The sequence below is a fragment of the Budorcas taxicolor genome, chromosome 3, assembly GCF_023091745.1.
Source record: "Budorcas taxicolor isolate Tak-1 chromosome 3, Takin1.1, whole genome shotgun sequence".
Lineage (NCBI taxonomy): Eukaryota > Metazoa > Chordata > Mammalia > Artiodactyla > Bovidae > Budorcas > Budorcas taxicolor.
This window is the reverse complement of record NC_068912.1, coordinates 8,481,905-8,499,091: the sequence shown is the minus strand read 5'-3', so window position 1 is coordinate 8,499,091 and position 17,187 is coordinate 8,481,905. Positions and strand designations below refer to the sequence as shown.

Below are 17,187 nucleotides of genomic sequence, written 5' to 3'. Positions count from 1 at the left end.
GGGGCGAGCCACACTGGTGCGCGGTGCCACAGGCTGCTCAGGCTGGGCGGCGGGCTGGGGCTCTGGGCGGAGGCTAGGACGCAGGCAAGCGAAGGACAGAAACGGAGTGCCAGCGCCAGCTGGGGGCCAGACCCGGTCCGAGATGGGTGGGCCCACCGTACCGCCCCAGAGACCAAAGTCACCACCCATCAGGAGGGAGTGTCCAGTCTCGGGGGTGACACTGCTGGGGCCTCAGGGTGGGATGGAGCGGGGGTGGCTGTGAGCGCAGGTGGCTGTGATTTCATGAGGGCCAAGGAGAACTCCCATGTGACCGAGCACAGTCATCCCTCCAGGGTACACACCCGCAGAGGGCAAACCTCGGGGAGGTCTGAGGGTCCGGACACCGCCACGGACACTGCAGCACCGTCTGCCATGGTGCGGACACGGAGCAAACCCCAGCGCCCATCCACACACGGCGCGCCCAAGAAGGGGTGGCATCGATGCAGCATGGAGCCATCACTCAGTCATACATAAGAAACACGTCAAGTATTGCCATTTGTCACAAGCGATGATGCAGCTGGAGACTCTTACACTCTGCGGAGAATGTCAGACCGCGTTGGACAGAGGCATGTGGAACATGGAACATAATACAAAACGAAGCTATTTGCCAGGAGAAACCGACTCACGCAGAAACCCACCTCAGGGTAACGCAAGCCCAAAGGCAGCGGTGGAGGGATGACTGCGGAGCTGCAACAACGCACAGATACGCAGGACCCTGTCTAAAGGGAGAAGCACCGAGGTTATCCAGTTCAACACAGGGAATAAGCGTCAGTGCCCTGGAGTAACAACCTCAAGTGCAAAAGAATCTGAAGACATATATGACATCCGCGATCCGCACACGCCAAACAGGATCACTCTGCGGTCCACCGGAAACCAGCGCAATATTGGGAATCCACTGTACTTGCGCAACAACCGTGACTACGACGTCGGAGTAAGCTTTCAAAAGAAAACTAACTCAGCAGGCAACGAAGTCAGCGGGAAACAGGCGAGCTATGACAATCCCACCCTGGGTACATATCCACGAAAGTCGCAACTCTTCATTCGGAGAGACACACGCGAGCCCCACGGTCACAGCAGCACCGTTTGCCATAGCCGAGACGTGGAGGAAAACCCTAGTGCCCATCCCCAAAGGCTCAGCCACCAAGATGCAGTGTCAGAGAAAGGGAGAGAATGGGATGTCACCGAGCCGTCCACAGGAGGCAGATAGTGTCACTGGCAGCAACGGCGGCTGGAGCCGCAGAATATTACCCTTGGTGAGGGAAGTCAACCAGACAAGGTCACGGATGGGTGGACTCTAAAGTGTTGGACAAATTAATCCCTGGGCCAACCAGCCACAGACTCTCAGACACAGGAAAGCCGCTTGGGGCTCCCCAAGGGCGCAGTCAGGGACCGAGGGATGAACGAGGAGCCGGGCTCAACGGATCAACCGTACCAGTACTGCGTAGGAAGGGGAGGAGGAACAAGGACACGCGGGATACCGCAGGGAACGAGATCCCACATCCTGTCATCACCCGTAATGGAAACGAGCTGAACACATAAGCCCCCCACCCCCACAGACAGGACTGAACCCCAACGCTGTACAGCGGAAACGGACACCAGGGTGCAGATCAACGACACTTCCAGAACCAGTGCTACTCCGTCGAAGTCAGTCAGTCGAGGATCAGTCCAGCAATAGGAGAAAGAAGAGCTTCCATTTTGATCCAGGAAAGCCACCCCTGGGCACGCATCGGGAAAAGACGACAAACACCCCTAATGGGGAGAGATGCAGGCATCCCCCGGGGTCACCGCAGCCCTCTGTGCCGGAGCCGAGACACGCGGGAAACGCCCGAGTGCCCGTCGGCACGTGGCCGGCACAAGAAGGTGAGGGATATCTGTACCGTGGAATATGACGCAGCCCTCAAGAAGGAGCCGCCATCGCCATGGGCCGCAAGGTCAGACGGAGCCACAGAAGGGTCCGCTCAGTGAAGTGAGCCGCTTGGATAGGGAGAAAGCTCTGTGGACTCTAACGACGAATACAGACGAATCTATGTGCAAAGGGGAAAGCGACCTTGAGACGTCGAAAACGTACATAGGGCTACCCAAGGGGAAAGGCAGGGAGGGACGAAGTTGGAGTCGGATCAAGAGATAGGAAAGACTGTGCTTACAGGAGATGAGCAACAGAGCTTTCCTCTGTAGCAGGAGAAGTGTAATTGTATCTCGCCTTCACCTACACTGGAAGACCACCTGGCAAAGAACAGGGGACTGAATCACTTTGCCGGGCACCTGAGACTCACCCAGGAATGTGAATCCGTTCTACTTGTGTTCGAAGAAGCAGGGAAAGGAGCAGGCCGTGGCTTGAAGTGGGGGGTGGGGGGAGGCAGGCCAGTGGAACAAATGGAAAGGCAGGTTCCTTGACAAGAGTGGGATTTGGAACGGCTCAGGGAGGACCGGGGCGTTGGGGGGGGGTGGGTTGTGTGTGGAGATGGGGGAGGCGGGGAGCTGGGGGTGGGATGGGTGCATGTGGGGGAGTAGGGGGACGGTGAGGCTGCAGGCTGAGGTGGGGGTGCTCTTGGGGCAGGGCTGATGCTGAGGTGAGGCGCGCAAGAGGGTTTCAGGGGGAAGGGGTGGTGTTTGAGGTGGTGAGGGCGTTGCTGTTGGAAACCTATTTCTGCCGAGGGCCGGCAGCTGGTGGACTTCTTTGGAACTCGTCCTGCAAGACATGGTCCAGGGACCCTCCAGGCAAAAGGGAGGTATGCTTGCCAGATGTGGCAGCTCCCTTGCTCCTGGCTGTGCAAACGTAGTGTGATTGATTCCTCTCGGAGTGTGGGGAGAGTGAGGCAGGGAGCTTGGAGACGGACGTTGTGAAAGATGAAAGTGTGGTGCGGGCGGCTGCCAGCGGTGGGGTATTCCTGCCAGTGCAATCCCCGAGGCCTCGGCTGGGTCCGGGTGAGGACGCGAGCCAAACACAAGAAAGGTGCCTGGACGCACGGGCGGCTGAGCCCGCAGGGTTTGGGGCCACGAAGGCTTGGCAGCAGGGCCTTTTGTGGGTGAGGTGGGGAGGGGTCCTGGGCGTCTGCGTGGGAGAGGCAGCGGGCGGCAGGTAGCAAGCCAGCGTTGGCAGGAGCGCTGCCTCGAGCGCGTTTCAGCGCGCAGACCTAGTTCGGCTCTGGGGCCCGCACCGTGGGACCAAAAGGGGACGCTGTGGCTGCATGGGCCGGGAATCGAACCCGGGCCTCCCGCGTGGCAGGCGAGAATTCTACCACTGAACCACCCATGCACCGGTGGCCAGCGCCGCCCGTCGCTGCCCCTGAGGCGCCGGCCGCCACCCGCCCGCCGCTGCTCACTGCTCGCCCGTGGGCGTCTCTCTGCTCCGTTGGAGCAGGAGACGGCGGGCGGGCGACCTGGAAGGCAGGATCCGGGCACGTGCAGGACCCCGGGGCGCGGCGCTCTCGGAGGGAGCCCGGAGCGGCGGGACGCGGGCCCACTCGGCCCGTCCCGCGCCTTCTGCGCCGACCACGGCCGCCGCGACCCTGTCGGTGTCGCGCGAGGGGGCCGGGAGCCGGCGCCGGGATCCCTGTCAGGTGCAGGCGCAGGCGCTGCGTGGTCGCTGCGGCCGCGCGCCGACGTGCCTCTCCGCGACCGCCGGGTCCCGACCCAAAGTCCCCCTGGCGGGCTGGCTTTCCGGCCGGGCCGGGGTGGGGCGCGCGAGAGCGGGCGCGGGCCGGGACGCCGGGCTCGGGCTGTGCGGGAAGCGCGAGCGCGGGAGGGCGACGCCTCCGAGCGCCTCCGCCACCGGCCCCACCCCCACCCCCACCCCCACCCCCACCCCCACCCGCACCCCCACCCCAGGACGGCGCTCAGGCCCAAGGACCCAAAGGCGTGTGAGCCTGGCTCCTGCGCTCTGGCCGACCGCGCTCCCGGGGTCCGGCTCTGACGGGGTGGTGGTGGTGAGCAGGGGCCCTTTGGCAGAGCGGCTCCTGGCTCGGGGACTGCCGGCTGAGAGGCAGGGAGCGCGCCAGGGCGGGCTTGGCTCCGGCCGGGGCAGCGGCTTCCCACGGGAACGGGCGCCGTGGCGCCGAGGTCGGGGGCGCGGGCCGGGCGCCGGTGGGTGGGCTGGACGGGCACGCAGGGCTTCCGCTCCCTCCCCAGCGGAGCACCCTTCCCGGGACGGACTCGTGCAAGGAAGGCCGGTGTGCGCTGGCCAGCAGGAAGGCTGGATGGCACGCGTCCAGGGCGGGCGGCAGGCAGGTGCGGCCCGGCCAAGAACGCACGGCGGAGAAGGGTCGAGGGCACGCGGCACCCACTTGGCGGGCAAGGCGGGGGCTCGGCCGCCTCGCTGTGGCTGGGGAGCGCAGGCGGGCCGGCGGGGCGGGCGCGGAGGACGGGGTGCCGGCCCGGCGGGAGAGCTGGCGGGGGCGGCCGCGGAAGCACGGCTGCGAGGGCGAGTAGGCCGTTCCCCGGGCAGAAGTCGGAGCGCCGGCGAGGGGAGGAGGGCTTGCCACCCGCCGCGGGGCCGCGTGCTTTGGCGCGGCCGGGGGCGGGGCGCGGCGGGGCCGTGGGAGCGGCAGGGGGAGGGTGGGGGAGGGTGGGCGAGGGTGGGCAAGGGGGCGGCAGGGAGGCAGGAAAAGCAGCAGCTGCAGCTGCAGCCAGCTGGCGAGCAAAGATGCGCTGAGAAGGACTGAAGGTTCCTGGTGTGAGGGGTGCAGGCGGCGGCGGCGGGAGGGCATGTGTGGAGAAAGGCAGTGGCGCGGGGAGGACGGGTGCGTTTGTCCGGCGGGCCAAAAGGCGGGCTTGTCAGGAGTGGGATTCGAACCCACGCCTCCAGGGGAGACTGCGACCTGAACGCAGCGCCTTAGACCGCTCGGCCATCCTGACGGCGGGCCTGGCTGGGCGCGTGGCCGCTGGCCTGGCTGGGACCCGACGCGGCGCGAGCACCGGCGCCCTTGGCGGGCCGCGCGGGGCGCCACGCCAGGCAGGCAGGCAGGCAGGCAGGCAGGCAGGCAGGCAGGCAGGCGGCCGTCCGGAGTGGGGGTCGACCGAGCCGGCGCGCGGCGGCCGGCCGAGGCGCCTGGCTCCGCCGCCGCTCGCGCCGCGGACCCAGCCGGGCCCTCGGCGGGCCGGCCCCTCCCCACCCGCGCCTCTCCTGGCCCGACGCCGGCCGGCGCGCGCCCCCCGTGTCCTCGCAGCCCCGCTTGCCTTCTCGCGCCCCCTTCTCCCGGCGGAACGCCCGCGTTGGAGGCAAGAGGCGGCGCGCGCTGGGGAGTGTCCAGTGCCCCGGGGGTCCGGGTCCCTGTCGGGGTGGCGGGCTGCCGCTGTGACCGAGGCGGGTGGTTTGGTGCGCGGTTGGGTCGGGACCCGTGGTGGCCGGGGGCCCGTGCTGGGCAAGGGGAGGCGTCGGCAGGCAGCCCGAGAGCCCGAGAGCGGCCGGGCGGCAGGCAGGACGGTCGCCGCCGTCCTCGTTAGTATAGTGGTGAGTATCCCCGCCTGTCACGCGGGAGACCGGGGTTCGATTCCCCGACGGGGAGGCAACACACCCTTTTTGGTGGCCGCGGTCGCTCTCTGTCCTGCCGCCAGGCCCCCAAGGGCCCTTCGTCTCCTCCCGACGTCTTCGGGCGAGGCGCCAGGGCGCCGCCAACGGCGGTGCCCGGCCTAGCTCCCGTCGACCCCCCTCTGCCCGTGCAGCGCTCCAGCCTGAGCCCTTTGTCGTCGGCGGGCGCACGATCGCCACGGCGGAGCGAGGGCCTCCTTGGCGACCCCACGGCCTTGCCCGACCATAGCCGGATCTGGCGGCCGGCCGGCCGCCCACGCGCCGACCCCCAGTGGCTGCCTGAGTGGGCTCCTAGGCTCGCGACGGCCCCGCCGCGCGGCTCGGCACGGCGCCCCGACGCGTGCAGCCAGGTGGGTCCCGTGTCCCCTTGTCGTCGTGGGAAGTGGCCTCGCCCAGCGCCCGGTGGAGTAGGGCTTTGGCCAGCTGGGTGCTGGAAGCTGCATGCCCCGCGTTGCCCGCCGGGGGTGAGGGCGGAGGCGTTGGCGGGCCGCGGCGGGGAGCGAAGGGCCGGAGGGCCGCAAGGCCGCGGGGGCGCCGCCCTGGGGCGGTGGGGCCGGTGGATCCCGGCCACTGCGTAGCGCTGGCGAGCTTGGGGCGCCGCGTGGCTGCTGGGGGGCGCCGGCGGCGGCGCAGAGCCTCCGGCTGCCGGGGCGTCGGGGCAGGGATGCGGAGGCGGCGGCGAGAGTATGCTGGGGCGAGCCCGGGGCCGGCGTCTGGCGGCCGCCCGGGCTGTGGAGCGTTGGTGGTATAGTGGTGAGCATAGCTGCCTTCCAAGCAGTTGACCCGGGTTCGATTCCCGGCCAACGCAGCGGGCCGACCTTTTGCTGAGTTCCAGCGCTCTCCGGGCAGGGGCGTTCGGGGGACAGAGAGGTGGGAGCAGGGAGCCAGCCCGCTGGCCCGCGGCTTTTGGCGTGTGTGCGAGAAGCCGGCGGCGCGCGCAGTGTTTTGAGGGTGCTGAAAGCAAGACGGCACGCCAGGGCAGGCGGCTGGACTTGCAGAGGCCGGGTGTGGGCAGCAAGGTGGCGCGGGCGGGTGGCATGCAGGCGCGGGGCTCACCAGGAGCAGGCGAGGGCCGAACCCCGACGCTCCCTGGTGGTCTAGTGGTTAGGATTCGGCGCTCTCACCGCCGCGGCCCGGGTTCGATTCCCGGTCAGGGAAGCCTTTCTTCTTCCTCTCCGCCTGCCACCTGCCCATGTCCTCGCCGGACACCCTGCCAGCCTTTTATTAGCCTACGCTTGCTCAGCGCTGCGCCAGAGGCCCCCGGGACCCTGCCCGTCCAGCCCAAGCACGATTCAGGCCACCTCCGCCGTCCCGCGGGGCGAAGGTTTTGGCCGCGGTGGCAACCTCGCGCCGCTTCCACCACGACGCGCCTGAGGCCTCCCATCCACCCCCCGCCTCCCTCCCTCCCTCCCTCCTGAGGGTCTGCGGCTGCTGCCCCTGGTGGTGGCGGTGATGCTCCTGGGCTCGTGCTGGTGCTCCTGCTGTGGGTGGTGGTGAGGAGGTGGGCTTGGATAGGGCGGGCGGCGGGAGGGCTGGGGCCAGGGCTGGGGGGAGGGGCGTGGGCTGTGGTGGTCGCCAGCTGGGGGCCAGCAGCGGCAGGGGCGGTGGCCACAGCCGAAGGTGAGCGAGGGGGATCTGCCTCTGGGAGTGGGGGCCGTGGCCACGGACCGCCTGCCTTGCCGTGTCCCTCAGGCCAGCCACCTCTCTGGGCGGCTTGGCCAGTGCGTGCCAGGTCCCGGGCTGGCTGTGACTCCCGTATGCCGCTGGCGACTCCAAGAGGGTTCTGGTCTCGAGTGGGCTCTGGGAGGCGGACCACGGCGCCCGGGAGGCATGGGTAGCAGTTCAGTCGCTCAGAGGCAGCGATGCCTGCCAGGGAGGACAACCCGACCATCATGCTGTTTCCCTTGCCTGACCACAGCTCTCAATCCTCCCGGACTGAGGCAAGATTTACCCAGGCCTCCCTCCCCCACTCGTAACCAAAGGTGGGCACTCGGGTGCACACACACACACACACAGAGAGAGAGAGAGAAAGAGAGAGAGCGCCCTGTTCCACGCACCCCTCCCCTAGCTATGACATCGAATAGTTTCCCATTGTCTCCGAACTGTCTATCCAGGATCCACTGCATCCCTCTCCCCACCCTGTCATCGTCTTCCCCTAGGAACTCTCCGGGAGGGTGATCGCCCACCACAGTCTCCTCTTGGCCCCGTCTCGGCTCGTCAATCCCAAAGGGTTTCACGTCCGTTCAAGGACTGTGTCCTTCGGAGGGGAAGTGGACGGCAGACGAAAGGCACCAAGGTGCGGCGAGGGCGGCACACTCGGGTGCGATGGCACAAAGGCGAGTCCCCTGTGGCAAAGGAGCCCTGTGGCCCGACGTGTGCTTGCCGTCGCCAAAGGGGGTTTCCTCGAGGCCCCTGCCGGGGCTGTGGGCGTCAGCGGGCATGGGGGAGAGTATCGGAGGAAGGTGCTTGGGGCCATGGCTGGTGGCGCCCCACGTGGATCAGGGACCCAGGCAGGGCGATCGCGAGGCGAGGGCGCGGCGGCGAGCAGGGAGCTGGGAGGCAGGCCCCGGGGTGCTTGGTCGGGGCGTCTGCGTGGACGGCCGGCGGGAAGGGGCGGCGTGGCGCTCGCGGGGACCTGGCGAAAGATCGGCAGGCCACTGGAGCAGGGCCTCTACAGAAGCATGGGCGCGGCGGCGAAGCCGTGCCAGGCGCATGTGAGAGGCTGGGACGGATCTGCGGTAGGTCAGGTCGGGGTGGGCGTGGGGGTAGGGCTGGGTCTGCGGAGCCAGAGGGAGGCCCGCAGTGGTGAACGCCAAGGCAGGGTAGGCCAGGGCAGGACGTGTGAGGGAGAGCCCGAGCTCCAGGGCGATGGTGGCGCGGAGGTGGGCCGAGCCTGGAGTCTGGTGGGAAAGGTAGAGGGGAGGCCGTGACAGTGAGGGGGCTGTGGCGTGAGGAAGATGGCGGGAGAGCACTCCTTCTGGGTGGTGTGGCGGGTGAGCGGGGGCGAGCCACACTGGTGCGCGGTGCCACAGGCTGCTCAGGCTGGGCGGCGGGCTGGGGCTCTGGGCGGAGGCTAGGACGCAGGCAAGCGAAGGACAGAAACGGAGTGCCAGCGCCAGCTGGGGGCCAGACCCGGTCCGAGATGGGTGGGCCCACCGTACCGCCCCAGAGACCAAAGTCACCACCCATCAGGAGGGAGTGTCCAGTCTCGGGGGTGACACTGCTGGGGCCTCAGGGTGGGATGGAGCGGGGGTGGCTGTGAGCGCAGGTGGCTGTGATTTCATGAGGGCCAAGGAGAACTCCCATGTGACCGAGCACAGTCATCCCTCCAGGGTACACACCCGCAGAGGGCAAACCTCGGGGAGGTCTGAGGGTCCGGACACCGCCACGGACACTGCAGCACCGTCTGCCATGGTGCGGACACGGAGCAAACCCCAGCGCCCATCCACACACGGCGCGCCCAAGAAGGGGTGGCATCGATGCAGCATGGAGCCATCACTCAGTCATACATAAGAAACACGTCAAGTATTGCCATTTGTCACAAGCGATGATGCAGCTGGAGACTCTTACACTCTGCGGAGAATGTCAGACCGCGTTGGACAGAGGCATGTGGAACATGGAACATAATACAAAACGAAGCTATTTGCCAGGAGAAACCGACTCACGCAGAAACCCACCTCAGGGTAACGCAAGCCCAAAGGCAGCGGTGGAGGGATGACTGCGGAGCTGCAACAACGCACAGATACGCAGGACCCTGTCTAAAGGGAGAAGCACCGAGGTTATCCAGTTCAACACAGGGAATAAGCGTCAGTGCCCTGGAGTAACAACCTCAAGTGCAAAAGAATCTGAAGACATATATGACATCCGCGATCCGCACACGCCAAACAGGATCACTCTGCGGTCCACCGGAAACCAGCGCAATATTGGGAATCCACTGTACTTGCGCAACAACCGTGACTACGACGTCGGAGTAAGCTTTCAAAAGAAAACTAACTCAGCAGGCAACGAAGTCAGCGGGAAACAGGCGAGCTATGACAATCCCACCCTGGGTACATATCCACGAAAGTCGCAACTCTTCATTCGGAGAGACACACGCGAGCCCCACGGTCACAGCAGCACCGTTTGCCATAGCCGAGACGTGGAGGAAAACCCTAGTGCCCATCCCCAAAGGCTCAGCCACCAAGATGCAGTGTCAGAGAAAGGGAGAGAATGGGATGTCACCGAGCCGTCCACAGGAGGCAGATAGTGTCACTGGCAGCAACGGCGGCTGGAGCCGCAGAATATTACCCTTGGTGAGGGAAGTCAACCAGACAAGGTCACGGATGGGTGGACTCTAAAGTGTTGGACAAATTAATCCCTGGGCCAACCAGCCACAGACTCTCAGACACAGGAAAGCCGCTTGGGGCTCCCCAAGGGCGCAGTCAGGGACCGAGGGATGAACGAGGAGCCGGGCTCAACGGATCAACCGTACCAGTACTGCGTAGGAAGGGGAGGAGGAACAAGGACACGCGGGATACCGCAGGGAACGAGATCCCACATCCTGTCATCACCCGTAATGGAAACGAGCTGAACACATAAGCCCCCCACCCCCACAGACAGGACTGAACCCCAACGCTGTACAGCGGAAACGGACACCAGGGTGCAGATCAACGACACTTCCAGAACCAGTGCTACTCCGTCGAAGTCAGTCAGTCGAGGATCAGTCCAGCAATAGGAGAAAGAAGAGCTTCCATTTTGATCCAGGAAAGCCACCCCTGGGCACGCATCGGGAAAAGACGACAAACACCCCTAATGGGGAGAGATGCAGGCATCCCCCGGGGTCACCGCAGCCCTCTGTGCCGGAGCCGAGACACGCGGGAAACGCCCGAGTGCCCGTCGGCACGTGGCCGGCACAAGAAGGTGAGGGATATCTGTACCGTGGAATATGACGCAGCCCTCAAGAAGGAGCCGCCATCGCCATGGGCCGCAAGGTCAGACGGAGCCACAGAAGGGTCCGCTCAGTGAAGTGAGCCGCTTGGATAGGGAGAAAGCTCTGTGGACTCTAACGACGAATACAGACGAATCTATGTGCAAAGGGGAAAGCGACCTTGAGACGTCGAAAACGTACATAGGGCTACCCAAGGGGAAAGGCAGGGAGGGACGAAGTTGGAGTCGGATCAAGAGATAGGAAAGACTGTGCTTACAGGAGATGAGCAACAGAGCTTTCCTCTGTAGCAGGAGAAGTGTAATTGTATCTCGCCTTCACCTACACTGGAAGACCACCTGGCAAAGAACAGGGGACTGAATCACTTTGCCGGGCACCTGAGACTCACCCAGGAATGTGAATCCGTTCTACTTGTGTTCGAAGAAGCAGGGAAAGGAGCAGGCCGTGGCTTGAAGTGGGGGGTGGGGGGAGGCAGGCCAGTGGAACAAATGGAAAGGCAGGTTCCTTGACAAGAGTGGGATTTGGAACGGCTCAGGGAGGACCGGGGCGTTGGGGGGGGGTGGGTTGTGTGTGGAGATGGGGGAGGCGGGGAGCTGGGGGTGGGATGGGTGCATGTGGGGGAGTAGGGGGACGGTGAGGCTGCAGGCTGAGGTGGGGGTGCTCTTGGGGCAGGGCTGATGCTGAGGTGAGGCGCGCAAGAGGGTTTCAGGGGGAAGGGGTGGTGTTTGAGGTGGTGAGGGCGTTGCTGTTGGAAACCTATTTCTGCCGAGGGCCGGCAGCTGGTGGACTTCTTTGGAACTCGTCCTGCAAGACATGGTCCAGGGACCCTCCAGGCAAAAGGGAGGTATGCTTGCCAGATGTGGCAGCTCCCTTGCTCCTGGCTGTGCAAACGTAGTGTGATTGATTCCTCTCGGAGTGTGGGGAGAGTGAGGCAGGGAGCTTGGAGACGGACGTTGTGAAAGATGAAAGTGTGGTGCGGGCGGCTGCCAGCGGTGGGGTATTCCTGCCAGTGCAATCCCCGAGGCCTCGGCTGGGTCCGGGTGAGGACGCGAGCCAAACACAAGAAAGGTGCCTGGACGCACGGGCGGCTGAGCCCGCAGGGTTTGGGGCCACGAAGGCTTGGCAGCAGGGCCTTTTGTGGGTGAGGTGGGGAGGGGTCCTGGGCGTCTGCGTGGGAGAGGCAGCGGGCGGCAGGTAGCAAGCCAGCGTTGGCAGGAGCGCTGCCTCGAGCGCGTTTCAGCGCGCAGACCTAGTTCGGCTCTGGGGCCCGCACCGTGGGACCAAAAGGGGACGCTGTGGCTGCATGGGCCGGGAATCGAACCCGGGCCTCCCGCGTGGCAGGCGAGAATTCTACCACTGAACCACCCATGCACCGGTGGCCAGCGCCGCCCGTCGCTGCCCCTGAGGCGCCGGCCGCCACCCGCCCGCCGCTGCTCACTGCTCGCCCGTGGGCGTCTCTCTGCTCCGTTGGAGCAGGAGACGGCGGGCGGGCGACCTGGAAGGCAGGATCCGGGCACGTGCAGGACCCCGGGGCGCGGCGCTCTCGGAGGGAGCCCGGAGCGGCGGGACGCGGGCCCACTCGGCCCGTCCCGCGCCTTCTGCGCCGACCACGGCCGCCGCGACCCTGTCGGTGTCGCGCGAGGGGGCCGGGAGCCGGCGCCGGGATCCCTGTCAGGTGCAGGCGCAGGCGCTGCGTGGTCGCTGCGGCCGCGCGCCGACGTGCCTCTCCGCGACCGCCGGGTCCCGACCCAAAGTCCCCCTGGCGGGCTGGCTTTCCGGCCGGGCCGGGGTGGGGCGCGCGAGAGCGGGCGCGGGCCGGGACGCCGGGCTCGGGCTGTGCGGGAAGCGCGAGCGCGGGAGGGCGACGCCTCCGAGCGCCTCCGCCACCGGCCCCACCCCCACCCCCACCCCCACCCCCACCCCCACCCGCACCCCCACCCCAGGACGGCGCTCAGGCCCAAGGACCCAAAGGCGTGTGAGCCTGGCTCCTGCGCTCTGGCCGACCGCGCTCCCGGGGTCCGGCTCTGACGGGGTGGTGGTGGTGAGCAGGGGCCCTTTGGCAGAGCGGCTCCTGGCTCGGGGACTGCCGGCTGAGAGGCAGGGAGCGCGCCAGGGCGGGCTTGGCTCCGGCCGGGGCAGCGGCTTCCCACGGGAACGGGCGCCGTGGCGCCGAGGTCGGGGGCGCGGGCCGGGCGCCGGTGGGTGGGCTGGACGGGCACGCAGGGCTTCCGCTCCCTCCCCAGCGGAGCACCCTTCCCGGGACGGACTCGTGCAAGGAAGGCCGGTGTGCGCTGGCCAGCAGGAAGGCTGGATGGCACGCGTCCAGGGCGGGCGGCAGGCAGGTGCGGCCCGGCCAAGAACGCACGGCGGAGAAGGGTCGAGGGCACGCGGCACCCACTTGGCGGGCAAGGCGGGGGCTCGGCCGCCTCGCTGTGGCTGGGGAGCGCAGGCGGGCCGGCGGGGCGGGCGCGGAGGACGGGGTGCCGGCCCGGCGGGAGAGCTGGCGGGGGCGGCCGCGGAAGCACGGCTGCGAGGGCGAGTAGGCCGTTCCCCGGGCAGAAGTCGGAGCGCCGGCGAGGGGAGGAGGGCTTGCCACCCGCCGCGGGGCCGCGTGCTTTGGCGCGGCCGGGGGCGGGGCGCGGCGGGGCCGTGGGAGCGGCAGGGGGAGGGTGGGGGAGGGTGGGCGAGGGTGGGCAAGGGGGCGGCAGGGAGGCAGGAAAAGCAGCAGCTGCAGCTGCAGCCAGCTGGCGAGCAAAGATGCGCTGAGAAGGACTGAAGGTTCCTGGTGTGAGGGGTGCAGGCGGCGGCGGCGGGAGGGCATGTGTGGAGAAAGGCAGTGGCGCGGGGAGGACGGGTGCGTTTGTCCGGCGGGCCAAAAGGCGGGCTTGTCAGGAGTGGGATTCGAACCCACGCCTCCAGGGGAGACTGCGACCTGAACGCAGCGCCTTAGACCGCTCGGCCATCCTGACGGCGGGCCTGGCTGGGCGCGTGGCCGCTGGCCTGGCTGGGACCCGACGCGGCGCGAGCACCGGCGCCCTTGGCGGGCCGCGCGGGGCGCCACGCCAGGCAGGCAGGCAGGCAGGCAGGCAGGCAGGCAGGCGGCCGTCCGGAGTGGGGGTCGACCGAGCCGGCGCGCGGCGGCCGGCCGAGGCGCCTGGCTCCGCCGCCGCTCGCGCCGCGGACCCAGCCGGGCCCTCGGCGGGCCGGCCCCTCCCCACCCGCGCCTCTCCTGGCCCGACGCCGGCCGGCGCGCGCCCCCCGTGTCCTCGCAGCCCCGCTTGCCTTCTCGCGCCCCCTTCTCCCGGCGGAACGCCCGCGTTGGAGGCAAGAGGCGGCGCGCGCTGGGGAGTGTCCAGTGCCCCGGGGGTCCGGGTCCCTGTCGGGGTGGCGGGCTGCCGCTGTGACCGAGGCGGGTGGTTTGGTGCGCGGTTGGGTCGGGACCCGTGGTGGCCGGGGGCCCGTGCTGGGCAAGGGGAGGCGTCGGCAGGCAGCCCGAGAGCCCGAGAGCGGCCGGGCGGCAGGACGGTCGCCGCCGTCCTCGTTAGTATAGTGGTGAGTATCCCCGCCTGTCACGCGGGAGACCGGGGTTCGATTCCCCGACGGGGAGGCAACACACCCTTTTTGGTGGCCGCGGTCGCTCTCTGTCCTGCCGCCAGGCCCCCAAGGGCCCTTCGTCTCCTCCCGACGTCTTCGGGCGAGGCGCCAGGGCGCCGCCAACGGCGGTGCCCGGCCTAGCTCCCGTCGACCCCCCTCTGCCCGTGCAGCGCTCCAGCCTGAGCCCTTTGTCGTCGGCGGGCGCACGATCGCCACGGCGGAGCGAGGGCCTCCTTGGCGACCCCACGGCCTTGCCCGACCATAGCCGGATCTGGCGGCCGGCCGGCCGCCCACGCGCCGACCCCCAGTGGCTGCCTGAGTGGGCTCCTAGGCTCGCGACGGCCCCGCCGCGCGGCTCGGCACGGCGCCCCGACGCGTGCAGCCAGGTGGGTCCCGTGTCCCCTTGTCGTCGTGGGAAGTGGCCTCGCCCAGCGCCCGGTGGAGTAGGGCTTTGGCCAGCTGGGTGCTGGAAGCTGCATGCCCCGCGTTGCCCGCCGGGGGTGAGGGCGGAGGCGTTGGCGGGCCGCGGCGGGGAGCGAAGGGCCGGAGGGCCGCAAGGCCGCGGGGGCGCCGCCCTGGGGCGGTGGGGCCGGTGGATCCCGGCCACTGCGTAGCGCTGGCGAGCTTGGGGCGCCGCGTGGCTGCTGGGGGGCGCCGGCGGCGGCGCAGAGCCTCCGGCTGCCGGGGCGTCGGGGCAGGGATGCGGAGGCGGCGGCGAGAGTATGCTGGGGCGAGCCCGGGGCCGGCGTCTGGCGGCCGCCCGGGCTGTGGAGCGTTGGTGGTATAGTGGTGAGCATAGCTGCCTTCCAAGCAGTTGACCCGGGTTCGATTCCCGGCCAACGCAGCGGGCCGACCTTTTGCTGAGTTCCAGCGCTCTCCGGGCAGGGGCGTTCGGGGGACAGAGAGGTGGGAGCAGGGAGCCAGCCCGCTGGCCCGCGGCTTTTGGCGTGTGTGCGAGAAGCCGGCGGCGCGCGCAGTGTTTTGAGGGTGCTGAAAGCAAGACGGCACGCCAGGGCAGGCGGCTGGACTTGCAGAGGCCGGGTGTGGGCAGCAAGGTGGCGCGGGCGGGTGGCATGCAGGCGCGGGGCTCACCAGGAGCAGGCGAGGGCCGAACCCCGACGCTCCCTGGTGGTCTAGTGGTTAGGATTCGGCGCTCTCACCGCCGCGGCCCGGGTTCGATTCCCGGTCAGGGAAGCCTTTCTTCTTCCTCTCCGCCTGCCACCTGCCCATGTCCTCGCCGGACACCCTGCCAGCCTTTTATTAGCCTACGCTTGCTCAGCGCTGCGCCAGAGGCCCCCGGGACCCTGCCCGTCCAGCCCAAGCACGATTCAGGCCACCTCCGCCGTCCCGCGGGGCGAAGGTTTTGGCCGCGGTGGCAACCTCGCGCCGCTTCCACCACGACGCGCCTGAGGCCTCCCATCCACCCCCCGCCTCCCTCCCTCCCTCCCTCCTGAGGGTCTGCGGCTGCTGCCCCTGGTGGTGGCGGTGATGCTCCTGGGCTCGTGCTGGTGCTCCTGCTGTGGGTGGTGGTGAGGAGGTGGGCTTGGATAGGGCGGGCGGCGGGAGGGCTGGGGCCAGGGCTGGGGGGAGGGGCGTGGGCTGTGGTGGTCGCCAGCTGGGGGCCAGCAGCGGCAGGGGCGGTGGCCACAGCCGAAGGTGAGCGAGGGGGATCTGCCTCTGGGAGTGGGGGCCGTGGCCACGGACCGCCTGCCTTGCCGTGTCCCTCAGGCCAGCCACCTCTCTGGGCGGCTTGGCCAGTGCGTGCCAGGTCCCGGGCTGGCTGTGACTCCCGTATGCCGCTGGCGACTCCAAGAGGGTTCTGGTCTCGAGTGGGCTCTGGGAGGCGGACCACGGCGCCCGGGAGGCATGGGTAGCAGTTCAGTCGCTCAGAGGCAGCGATGCCTGCCAGGGAGGACAACCCGACCATCATGCTGTTTCCCTTGCCTGACCACAGCTCTCAATCCTCCCGGACTGAGGCAAGATTTACCCAGGCCTCCCTCCCCCACTCGTAACCAAAGGTGGGCACTCGGGTGCACACACACACACACACAGAGAGAGAGAGAGAAAGAGAGAGAGCGCCCTGTTCCACGCACCCCTCCCCTAGCTATGACATCGAATAGTTTCCCATTGTCTCCGAACTGTCTATCCAGGATCCACTGCATCCCTCTCCCCACCCTGTCATCGTCTTCCCCTAGGAACTCTCCGGGAGGGTGATCGCCCACCACAGTCTCCTCTTGGCCCCGTCTCGGCTCGTCAATCCCAAAGGGTTTCACGTCCGTTCAAGGACTGTGTCCTTCGGAGGGGAAGTGGACGGCAGACGAAAGGCACCAAGGTGCGGCGAGGGCGGCACACTCGGGTGCGATGGCACAAAGGCGAGTCCCCTGTGGCAAAGGAGCCCTGTGGCCCGACGTGTGCTTGCCGTCGCCAAAGGGGGTTTCCTCGAGGCCCCTGCCGGGGCTGTGGGCGTCAGCGTGCATGGGGGAGAGTATCGGAGGAAGGTGCTTGGGGCCATGGCTGGTGGCGCCCCACGTGGATCAGGGACCCAGGCAGGGCGATCGCGAGGCGAGGGCGCGGCGGCGAGCAGGGAGCTGGGAGGCAGGCCCCGGGGTGCTTGGTCGGGGCGTCTGCGTGGACGGCCGGCGGGAAGGGGCGGCGTGGCGCTCGCGGGGACCTGGCGAAAGATCGGCAGGCCACTGGAGCAGGGCCTCTACAGAAGCATGGGCGCGGCGGCGAAGCCGTGCCAGGCGCATGTGAGAGGCTGGGACGGATCTGCGGTAGGTCAGGTCGGGGTGGGCGTGGGGGTAGGGCTGGGTCTGCGGAGCCAGAGGGAGGCCCGCAGTGGTGAACGCCAAGGCAGGGTAGGCCAGGGCAGGACGTGTGAGGGAGAGCCCGAGCTCCAGGGCGATGGTGGCGCGGAGGTGGGCCGAGCCTGGAGTCTGGTGGGAAAGGTAGAGGGGAGGCCGTGACAGTGAGGGGGCTGTGGCGTGAGGAAGATGGCGGGAGAGCACTCCTTCTGGGTGGTGTGGCGGGTGAGCGGGGGCGAGCCACACTGGTGCGCGGTGCCACAGGCTGCTCAGGCTGGGCGGCGGGCTGGGGCTCTGGG

General features: G+C 68.2%; 10 non-coding genes across 10 annotated transcripts; 6 read left to right on the top strand and 4 right to left on the bottom strand.

Annotated features, from left to right (window-relative positions):
* Positions 1 to 3,224: 3,224 nt before the first annotated feature.
* On the bottom strand, positions 3,225 to 3,295 carry TRNAG-GCC (transfer RNA glycine (anticodon GCC)). Its single transcript has one exon. It is a non-coding gene; the product is annotated as a tRNA-Gly (tRNA).
* A 1,515-nt stretch (positions 3,296 to 4,810) lies between these two features.
* TRNAL-CAG (transfer RNA leucine (anticodon CAG)) lies at positions 4,811 to 4,893 on the bottom strand. The gene has a single exon. It is a non-coding gene; the product is annotated as a tRNA-Leu (tRNA).
* Positions 4,894 to 5,471: 578 nt separating this feature from the next.
* TRNAD-GUC (transfer RNA aspartic acid (anticodon GUC)) lies at positions 5,472 to 5,543 on the top strand. Its single transcript has one exon. It is a non-coding gene; the product is annotated as a tRNA-Asp (tRNA).
* A 759-nt stretch (positions 5,544 to 6,302) lies between these two features.
* TRNAG-UCC (transfer RNA glycine (anticodon UCC)) lies at positions 6,303 to 6,374 on the top strand. Its single transcript has one exon. It is a non-coding gene; the product is annotated as a tRNA-Gly (tRNA).
* A 278-nt stretch (positions 6,375 to 6,652) lies between these two features.
* Positions 6,653 to 6,724, top strand: TRNAE-CUC (transfer RNA glutamic acid (anticodon CUC)). Its single transcript has one exon. It is a non-coding gene; the product is annotated as a tRNA-Glu (tRNA).
* Positions 6,725 to 11,790: 5,066 nt separating this feature from the next.
* On the bottom strand, positions 11,791 to 11,861 carry TRNAG-GCC (transfer RNA glycine (anticodon GCC)). The gene has a single exon. It is a non-coding gene; the product is annotated as a tRNA-Gly (tRNA).
* Positions 11,862 to 13,376: 1,515 nt separating this feature from the next.
* TRNAL-CAG (transfer RNA leucine (anticodon CAG)) lies at positions 13,377 to 13,459 on the bottom strand. Its single transcript has one exon. It is a non-coding gene; the product is annotated as a tRNA-Leu (tRNA).
* Positions 13,460 to 14,025: 566 nt separating this feature from the next.
* On the top strand, positions 14,026 to 14,097 carry TRNAD-GUC (transfer RNA aspartic acid (anticodon GUC)). The gene has a single exon. It is a non-coding gene; the product is annotated as a tRNA-Asp (tRNA).
* A 759-nt stretch (positions 14,098 to 14,856) lies between these two features.
* On the top strand, positions 14,857 to 14,928 carry TRNAG-UCC (transfer RNA glycine (anticodon UCC)). Its single transcript has one exon. It is a non-coding gene; the product is annotated as a tRNA-Gly (tRNA).
* A 278-nt stretch (positions 14,929 to 15,206) lies between these two features.
* On the top strand, positions 15,207 to 15,278 carry TRNAE-CUC (transfer RNA glutamic acid (anticodon CUC)). The gene has a single exon. It is a non-coding gene; the product is annotated as a tRNA-Glu (tRNA).
* Positions 15,279 to 17,187: the final 1,909 nt, after the last annotated feature.